This window comes from Lactuca virosa, chromosome 9 (assembly GCF_052849685.1).
Source record: "Lactuca virosa cultivar CGN04683 chromosome 9, Lactuca_virosa_CGN04683_v6, whole genome shotgun sequence".
NCBI lineage: Eukaryota > Viridiplantae > Streptophyta > Magnoliopsida > Asterales > Asteraceae > Lactuca > Lactuca virosa.
In genome coordinates, this window is record NC_136434.1 from 28,742,116 (window position 1) to 28,751,048 (window position 8,933).

General features: G+C 31.8%; 1 long non-coding RNA gene across 1 annotated transcript; it reads left to right on the plus strand.

Annotated features, from left to right (window-relative positions):
* Positions 1-1,951: 1,951 nt before the first annotated feature.
* Positions 1,952-3,571, plus strand: LOC145135530 (uncharacterized). The gene is made up of 2 exons (XR_013719875.1): positions 1,952-2,303; positions 3,248-3,571. It is a non-coding gene; the product is annotated as an uncharacterized LOC145135530 (long non-coding RNA).
* Positions 3,572-8,933: the final 5,362 nt, after the last annotated feature.

Below are 8,933 nucleotides of genomic sequence, written 5' to 3' on the forward strand. Positions count from 1 at the left end.
GCAAGTCATGTAAAATTTTAGAAACAACGCCATGATCGCAACCACCACCAACCATTCACTATTTTTTTTTATTGAATTAAGTAGCTTGTTTCCAAGTTTTAGAAAACAAAAGAAAAACAAAGGAAGGAAAGTAAGGAAAAGAAACAAGAGAAAGAAAGCGAAAGAAAATTGTATTGGTGTTTGGGATTGTTTTAAAACGACTTTTGAACTTTTTACTTTTCTAAAAAGTCAAAAAAAATTAAAAATATGTTTGAAAAATTAAAAAAATCTTTTGAAAACAACTTTTGGACAAAGGAAAAAATGTTGATTCTAAAAGTCACAAAATCTGACTTTTGGGACTTTTGTGCCTTTTGAAAAGCAACTTTTATCTTTTTCCATCCAAACACATTTTAAATATATATATTTTTGGACTTTGTGTTTCCGAATTGGAGATAAGCGAAAATAAAATTAAATATTTTGTTCATTTCGCTTCAAACCTTACAAATTGAACGGAAAATCTCTCTTCTTCCGTTTTCATAATTAATAAAACTCAGAGACAATATTTTTTTTCACTTCTATCAATTTTTTTCTATTATTAAGTTGAACTCGGGGACTTAAACTCAAATTTATGCACACGGTGAGTTGATATATAAAATCTTGGTTACCAAACGATCAAAATAAACATTTTTTGAGTTTACATATCTAATTAGCAAAGTAATTTGTTATCTAAATTAACAAAAAATAAAATAGTTAACTGATAGACAATAATATGCTTTTATAACACACAATTATATATATGAATACCAATATACACATATTACATACAAGTGTGCACACAATTATATACGTATATAATATTTCCAAAAGTTTTATTCAAATAGTATATATCGATTACAATAATTAGTAGTTGTGTTCATTAAACTTAATATAAATTATCATGACAAAAGTATTTCTATGTTTAGAGAAAAAACATACATGATCTTATTAATTTATAGTATTAATTTATAGTGTTGTAAGGTGTTAACAACAAATATAATCATCTATTTATTACAATTTGATATAAAAGTTACAAATGTATAAACATATAGATTGTACAAAAGTAAATTAACATAATTATATTAGTGAATAAAAAAATTACATTTTGAGGTGTATAAAAAAATCAATATTTCATTATAGAAAGTTATTCGTACGCAACACTTTTTTCTCCGTACACAACAAATTATGCTTTACAGGATTGTATGATACAATATTTTAAAACATAAACCGTTATGTATGAAAAAATATTATTGTGTATGGATCAACTCTTTCATTATAAGAATATTTATGTTGTTCCTAAATATTAAGTTTTCTACAAATAAATTGGTTATTGGTTAAGAAATGGAACCAATTTATTATCTTTTGAGTTTTATATGTAAAATAACATAAGCTTAATGTTTTTTATGATATTGAATATGTCTTTTATTCACGGCCCGGTTTTAAAAAAAAAATCCAAAATTTTATCAGATGCATTATCTAACCGTTTCGATCGTGAAACATTAATATAACAATAACTAAATTTTTTAATAATTTTAACATATACAAAACTAATATAATAAATCTTTGAGTAAATTACTAAAATCGTCCCTATGGTTTGGTCAAAATTGCACGTTTGGTCCCTAATTTTCTTTTGCACTCGGATGATCCCTATGGTTTGATTTTGCTACATTTTGCATCCCTTACATACATAAAGTTAAGGACCAAAGTTGAAATTTTGACCAAACCATAGGGATGAAAAACGTAACAAAATCAAACCACAGGGACGATCCGAGTGCAAAAAAAAGGTTAGGGACCAAACGTGTAATTTTGAGCAAACCATGGGGACGATTTCAGTAATTTACTCTAAATCTTTTGTTTGGTATCAACGGATAAGGTTGCATTTTTCTTTTAGTTATTCATTAATTTTTGGACGATGATGGTTAGGATTAAACAAAATAGTTATCAATCGTCAGTCAAGCTTTTTTGTGTGTTCATTTCATGTTTCGCATTGTGTGTGTGAGCAGTATAACTGAACAGCAAACGAGTACTGAGAAAGAAAATGCGTTCAAAGGTGTGGTACGAATCATATCACAAAAATGGCAATCAGAAACCTGCAAAACTGATACGGAGTAAACCGAGGAAATGCTTCACCAAAATGGTGGCAAAAATAAAGCTGAAATTTATATAGCGTACTGAGGAAATGCCTTCTGAATTTCTATAAGATCATAAAACCCTAACTTCGTTTCTCATTGTCTAGCTACAATATCCCTTCCTCACTCAGAAGTCGCCGCAACATTCTTTGCTCCAAGGTATCCCTAATTTTCACATTATCTATCTCTTTTATTGTCCAATCAATTGATGCTTATGTAGACAATTTTAGTGAGATTCAGATTAGAATAACTGTTTGGAGGTTTTATAATCTTTTTTCTTCAAGTGAATCGTTTATCATTTTGTTTTATGTTGAAGATAACTTGATTGTTAGTTTGTGCACCGAAACAAACTTTTCAATATCATGCACCAGGTGTTACGTTTATGCTAGCTGATTTTATTACCTTTTGTTGTTGATTTCGTAGCTCAAAATGTATTAAAAAACCTTCAGGAATGATAATTGATGAAGCATGCCAGATACGTTTTTTTAAAACTGTGTCGCTATATATGATTTCTTTTAAATCCTCACTTTAGATGAAAACTTTCTTTACAATTTCATAAAACTATTTTACAATCCAAATGTAAACCAGATGATATAGAAGAACTTTTCAACAAAAAGATTTATAAAACAACTATTGGCTACTCATTTGTTACACAGAGATAAATTAACTCAGGAAGAAAATTTAAACAAAACGATCCATTTCTACAACCTTAGTCCTCCAACTTCGTTTCTTTATACACCATTCACCATTTATTATTTTCTTGACAAAACGATCCGTCCTGCATATTCAAACAAATTAAATTAGTTTCTTTTTTCCATTATAAATCCTTCTTTCAAAAATGAGATTATGATATTTCTGGTATATTTCAACACTTTTACTTTTGTTGGCTGTTGACCTTTAGTATTTATTTATTTTGCATGTTTCATAAATTTGAGATCTATTCGAATCCGAAAATCATGATTTATTCTTTCTTATATATATATATATATATATATATATATATATATATATATATATATATATATATATATATATATATATATATATATATATATATATATATATATATATATCCTCCTGTTCTGTTTTAATTTTGTGTGTAGAGACTAGAGGATAGCAGAGATGTCCCAAAATTTGATGTACGCGCTAGTGATCATAGTTGTGGTTTTGACAGCGCAAATTTTGCTGCGAGATGGGCAGCATCAACTAGCGATGATGTGTTTCAAGGGTGCTTTTATTATGGCCATGTGTGTCGTAGTGTTGGAGGCTATCCTCTTTATATTATGAGCCACATACATGCATGCATCACACCATCTATGGACTATGTATGATCTTGCATGCACTTGAATTATAAGTTGATATGTATGTTTTTAGTTGATATTATGGTGATTTGACACTATTTTCAGGAATACCTATGTTTTTATCTCTTGGATTGGGCCGGGTGTTTGCTATAAAGCCTTGGTAAATAATCTGCATTTATCTTTAATTAGTTTTTTCATTTTGTTCCTATTTTCATTATGTCTAGAAGCTGAAATGGGACTATGGGAGTAACATTTTCATATATAGTTTATGTGACTCCACACATCTTATACTTGTTTTTTGAATTTAATGCTTGAGCTATTTTTAGTATAAATACTGTTGCAGTTGTTACTTGTTCTTTTGGTTATAAGAGTTTAAAATTTTATGTTGGACTTGATTCAAATGAAAATTTTAAGTTAAATAATCATTTGACAATCTTGGAGTTGAAATCATATATATGATTAAAGCATTATGAAGTATAATGCGCAAGTTTAAAGGTAGTGTTTGGCATCTAGTAACCAAAGGGCTTCTAGCCCAACGGTATCAGGTGTTGTCCTTTTTTTCTTTAAGGTCGAAGGTTCAAGTCTTGTCTGAGACATAGGTGAACTCATGATTAGTTTAAGATTAGATTAGATTTGTCGTTCCAAGAAAAATAAAACATTATATGGTGGAAAGAAAAAATCATGTTTGGTTGGTATAATGAATGGAATTAAGCATTCATTGTGGAATGAATGTGCTTCATTCTGGATACTTATCACATATGATTATCCTTTGTGTGAAGTGTGAGCCGGATTTTTACATTGCTTAGGAAATCTTTTCTTTTGGATTTCCAATAGGTGTAGCAAAGCTAAGATAGGGTGAAGTTCTTGGTTACATAACCCTAAACCACCTAAAAGTTCTCGGGTTGGAGGATTTTAAGCGCAGGTGAGAACCTTCAAGACGCTATGCAAAGCCATGAAAACCCACCACATAAAAGTTCTCACCTGCGCTTAAAATCCTCCAACTCGACAAGCTGCACGGATCATTCTTGGTTTTGAGTAACTTTGCTTTCGGGGTTATTGGATTAAGCCTCAGTTCATATACTTCATAAGAGCAGTTTATGGCATATATCTTCCCATTGAAAACATGTAAATCAACGAATTCTTGATCGGAGATGAGATGAATCCATGCTACTTTGCTTTTACCTTTACCTTTACCCGTTATAGAAAACCATATTTTAGTGGTGTAACTCTTTCCCACAACAAACACCCACCCTAACATTAAAGGTAAAAAGACAAAAAGAAGGGAAATAAAGTCCGTGTCTTGTGATAGGATTCACAAGCCAAAAGTGACGGGTCATCCGACCAAATAAGATCAGGTAACCACGAGTTAATCCGACTAAAGTCCTGCCAGAAGAATGGGGAAGCCTTATTTTAATCGTCTTTGTTCTATTAGATGAGTCCTCAAAGTAGCACCAATCATCCCTAAAAACACCAATCCATATCGACATCGGTGGTCTCGACTCCTTAAACTTGTTCTTATTAGAGAGAGCGAGTAATCACCATGACTTGAAAACTCCATTGAATGGAACAAAATCAACAACTCCTATTTGCATCATGATTAAAAAAAGCACATCATAGGGAAGCCCTGACCACAGTCCATCACGATTCTGCCCTGTCTTTGTCTTACTCTTACACATTCCCCTCCTTAGAAAAAAGGAAAGATAAATATCTTGTAAACTAGATGAAGGTCACCCACGCCATTGGCACGGGTTTGAATGCTCAGTAGTTTAAAGGAAATGTTTTTTTTTATACATTGAACGGGAAGCCGGTACACTGATGGATTGAATAAATTTGCACGTTACAAATGATATTTAATAAACTTGACGTTACAAATGATATTCAATAAACTTGCATCTTTACAAATGGCATAAAAAATAATTGTTATAAAGTACATTTAAACGATCATAAAATCAAACATTTTTCCAAAAACCATCTTAAAATGTCATAAAAACTAATTTATAAAGTATATGCTACTATGAATAAGCATAAAATCAAACATTTTTCCAGTATCCATCTTTAAATGTGATAAAAAAAAACTAATTTTTATAAAGTACATTGCTATAAATGAGCATAAAATCAAACATTTATCCAGAATCCATCTTTAAATGTCATAAAAACTAATTTTTATAATTTACACTGCTATAAATGACCATAAAAGCAAACATTTTTGCAGAATCCATCTTTAAATGTCAAAAAAACTAAATTTTATAAAGTACGCTGTTATAAATGAGCATAACATCAAACATTTTTCTAGAAACCATCTTTAAATGTCATAAAAACTAATTTTTATAAAGTATACTGCTATAAATGAGCATAGAACCAACCATTTTTTCAGAAACCATCTTAAAATGTCATAAAAATTAATTTTTATAAAGTATACTGCTATAAATGAGCATAAAATCAAACATTTTTTTAGAATCCATCTTTAAATGTCATAAAAACTAATTTTTATAAAGCATACTGCTATAAATGAGCATAAGATAAAACATTTTTCCGGAAAACATCTTAAAATGTCATAAAAACCAATTTTTAAAAAGTACGCTGCTATAAATGAGCATAAAATCAAACATTTTTCCAAAAACCATCTTAAAATGTCATAAAAACTTATTTTTATAAAGTACAATGCATAAAATGAGCATAAAATCAAACATTTTTCCAAAAACAATCTTAAAATGTCATAAAAACTAATTTATGAAGTATGCAGCTATAAATAAGCATAGAATCAAACATTTTTCCAGAATCCATCTTTAAATGTCATAAAAACTTATTTTTATAAAGTACGTTGCTATAAATGAGAAAAGAATAAAATATATTTCCAGAAACCATCTTAAAATGTCATAAAAACTTATTTTTATAAAGTACATTGCTATAAATGAGCATAAAATCAAACATTTTTCCATAATCAAGTCAGATTTGGACGTTCTTTTTATACTTACTCTCGGTTTAACGAACACTACAAGTTTTGTTTAGATCACTAAGGCCAAAAAGTAGTTTATCAAAAACTCACTTTTTACGACATTCGGCCCCGTGTCGGTTTGTCGCGAAACTTCGACAGGTCATAACTTCTTCGTTATAACTCGGATTTCGGCGTTCTTTATATTTTCGGAAACCTCGAGACATATACTACAACTTGGTTAAGATTAATCCTTCTAATTAATCTTCCATCAAAAAGTCATTTTTTTATGCTTATTGTCTCTAAATTGACTAGCCCGGATCTACGGGCGTTACAATATCAATTAAATAATAATAAATAAAAATATACAGAAAAGTAATTTAGAGAATATGCATGTTATAGGAACAGTGGACAAAATATCGCATATAATTGCTTTATAAACTCCTTTTTTATGTGTTCGTAGTGGGAAACGAAGCTTCTCATATAACAAAAATTTTCTAGTATACTTGTCATATATCAAAACCATGACAAATCATACAGACTTTGAAGCTAAAACCTGATCCGTTATGAAACTAACTCTAATTTAGGAGAAAGAGGATTGGAGGGGTTCTCCAAACTTCATCACAGGCAAGGCCCAGCCAAGACAGGTCTTGCAACACAACATATGGGTAAGGAAGATACCTCTAGTACATTGGCTTTTTCCAAAAAATATCCTTCCCTAGCTTGCAACTCTTCCTGTTTCTTCTTGAAATCCTACAAAAATAACCATAAAAAACCAACAGGCGTTATTAAAAAGAATCCACAATACTTCATAAATAAACATATAAACAACCCCTATAACCAAAATTAGCTTCTGATTAAGTTGGCAATACCCTTATCTCCTTTTTCACATCCTCAACGCTTCGTCTTCGACCTTTTATAGATCAAAAATGTTGTCCTTGATGGTACCAAACATCACAGGAACCACATCCAAAATACCGCAAGTGATCTCAGATGAAACAAACTCGCAAATCCTCTCATCCATAGGCCCAACACCATATCCTGAACCTGAACTGGAACCAGACTCTCCTCCACGAGTGCTCATAACCATATTGAAAAGCAATCCATACAATGATTTGAACATACCTAAAGAATCCTCATTTTATAGGCTGCTTAGAATCCTTGCGACTTTCCTTGACTCAAGTACAAATCCTATGCTTTCAGTAGTATGGGCCCAATACTACCTTCCACACCTATCCATACTTTCCTCAAGAATGATCCTGAATCCTCTAAGTCACCTTCTCAAATCGGTATTCCCAAAACCCGCTAAATAGCATACTATTCCCACTAAAGCACCTCCTAGGCTCTCCTATGATCCCCACCCCACCCTGCCATCAGCTGCTGAAGAACTCCTTCTAATGTCAGCTAACTACTTCATGAATACAACTTCATGCAACAAAATTCAAATAATCTTTCGATTAAAATACCCAACCTTTCAACGGTTAGACTCAAACGAGAGCTACACAATATGGCTGAATCAATCATTCTAAAATTATTTAACCTTTGCAGCATGTAACTCAACATATTCAATTAATAGTTAAATCATATAAATAAGAGTCCCATAAAGCACAAAGGAAGCAACATTCATGCAGTAACACTCAAAAGCCACAAAACATCAACATGTATCCTTCCTAACAGGCATTCTAGCATGCAACCCTGAACATGTCCTTATGCTAACTTCTAGCATGCAAATCATACAACATAACAACATGTATGAGTATTCTGGGAATCACTTACTTGAGCTCGGGTGATTGCACGCATCACACCCCTTTATTTGTAAAATTATTTTTCGAAAATTTTATTTTCTTTCAAAAAGATTACCAATTCCTTAGTTTGAGTTCAGACATACTCGTGAGTGTGCCCGAATCCTTCAAACCAAGGCTCTGATATCAACTTGTTAACGTCTCAAAAATACCAAGTAAAAATTTCATTTTTAATCAATCCAACATTCATTCATTTGTTCCAAAAGATATTAAAAGTAATAGTATTCTCAAAACATCAGAGTAAAAATCACAAATAGCCAATGCGGAATAAACTCTCGGGGGATGCAGTGCGATCATGTCGGGCCTTTCCTTTTGGAATTGGAAGTACCTGAAAAATGTTTAAACCACAAATCGTAAGCACAAAGCTTAGTGAGTTTCCCAAAATCCAGCATACCATACAACGGGCCCATCCCGACATACAAATGGGCCCAACCCGACATGTACATGGGCTCAACCCAACAAATCAATGGGCCTAACCCAACATATCCATGATCCCATACCAACATGCAAATGGGCCTAGCCCAACGTGCATACCAATTGGTCCAACCCAATATATCAATGGGCCTAGCCCAACATGCACATGCAAGAGTCACAAAGACAACTAGCATCTTACACAGTATAATGAGAAGACTCACGTCACTCGCTAGATCAGCTAAGCCACAACTCAACGCCCCGCAACAGATGCTACAACACTCTTATCAAAGAATAAAAGGTCCAACCTTAGTCTACACACTAAATCCAGAAATCTTGACCT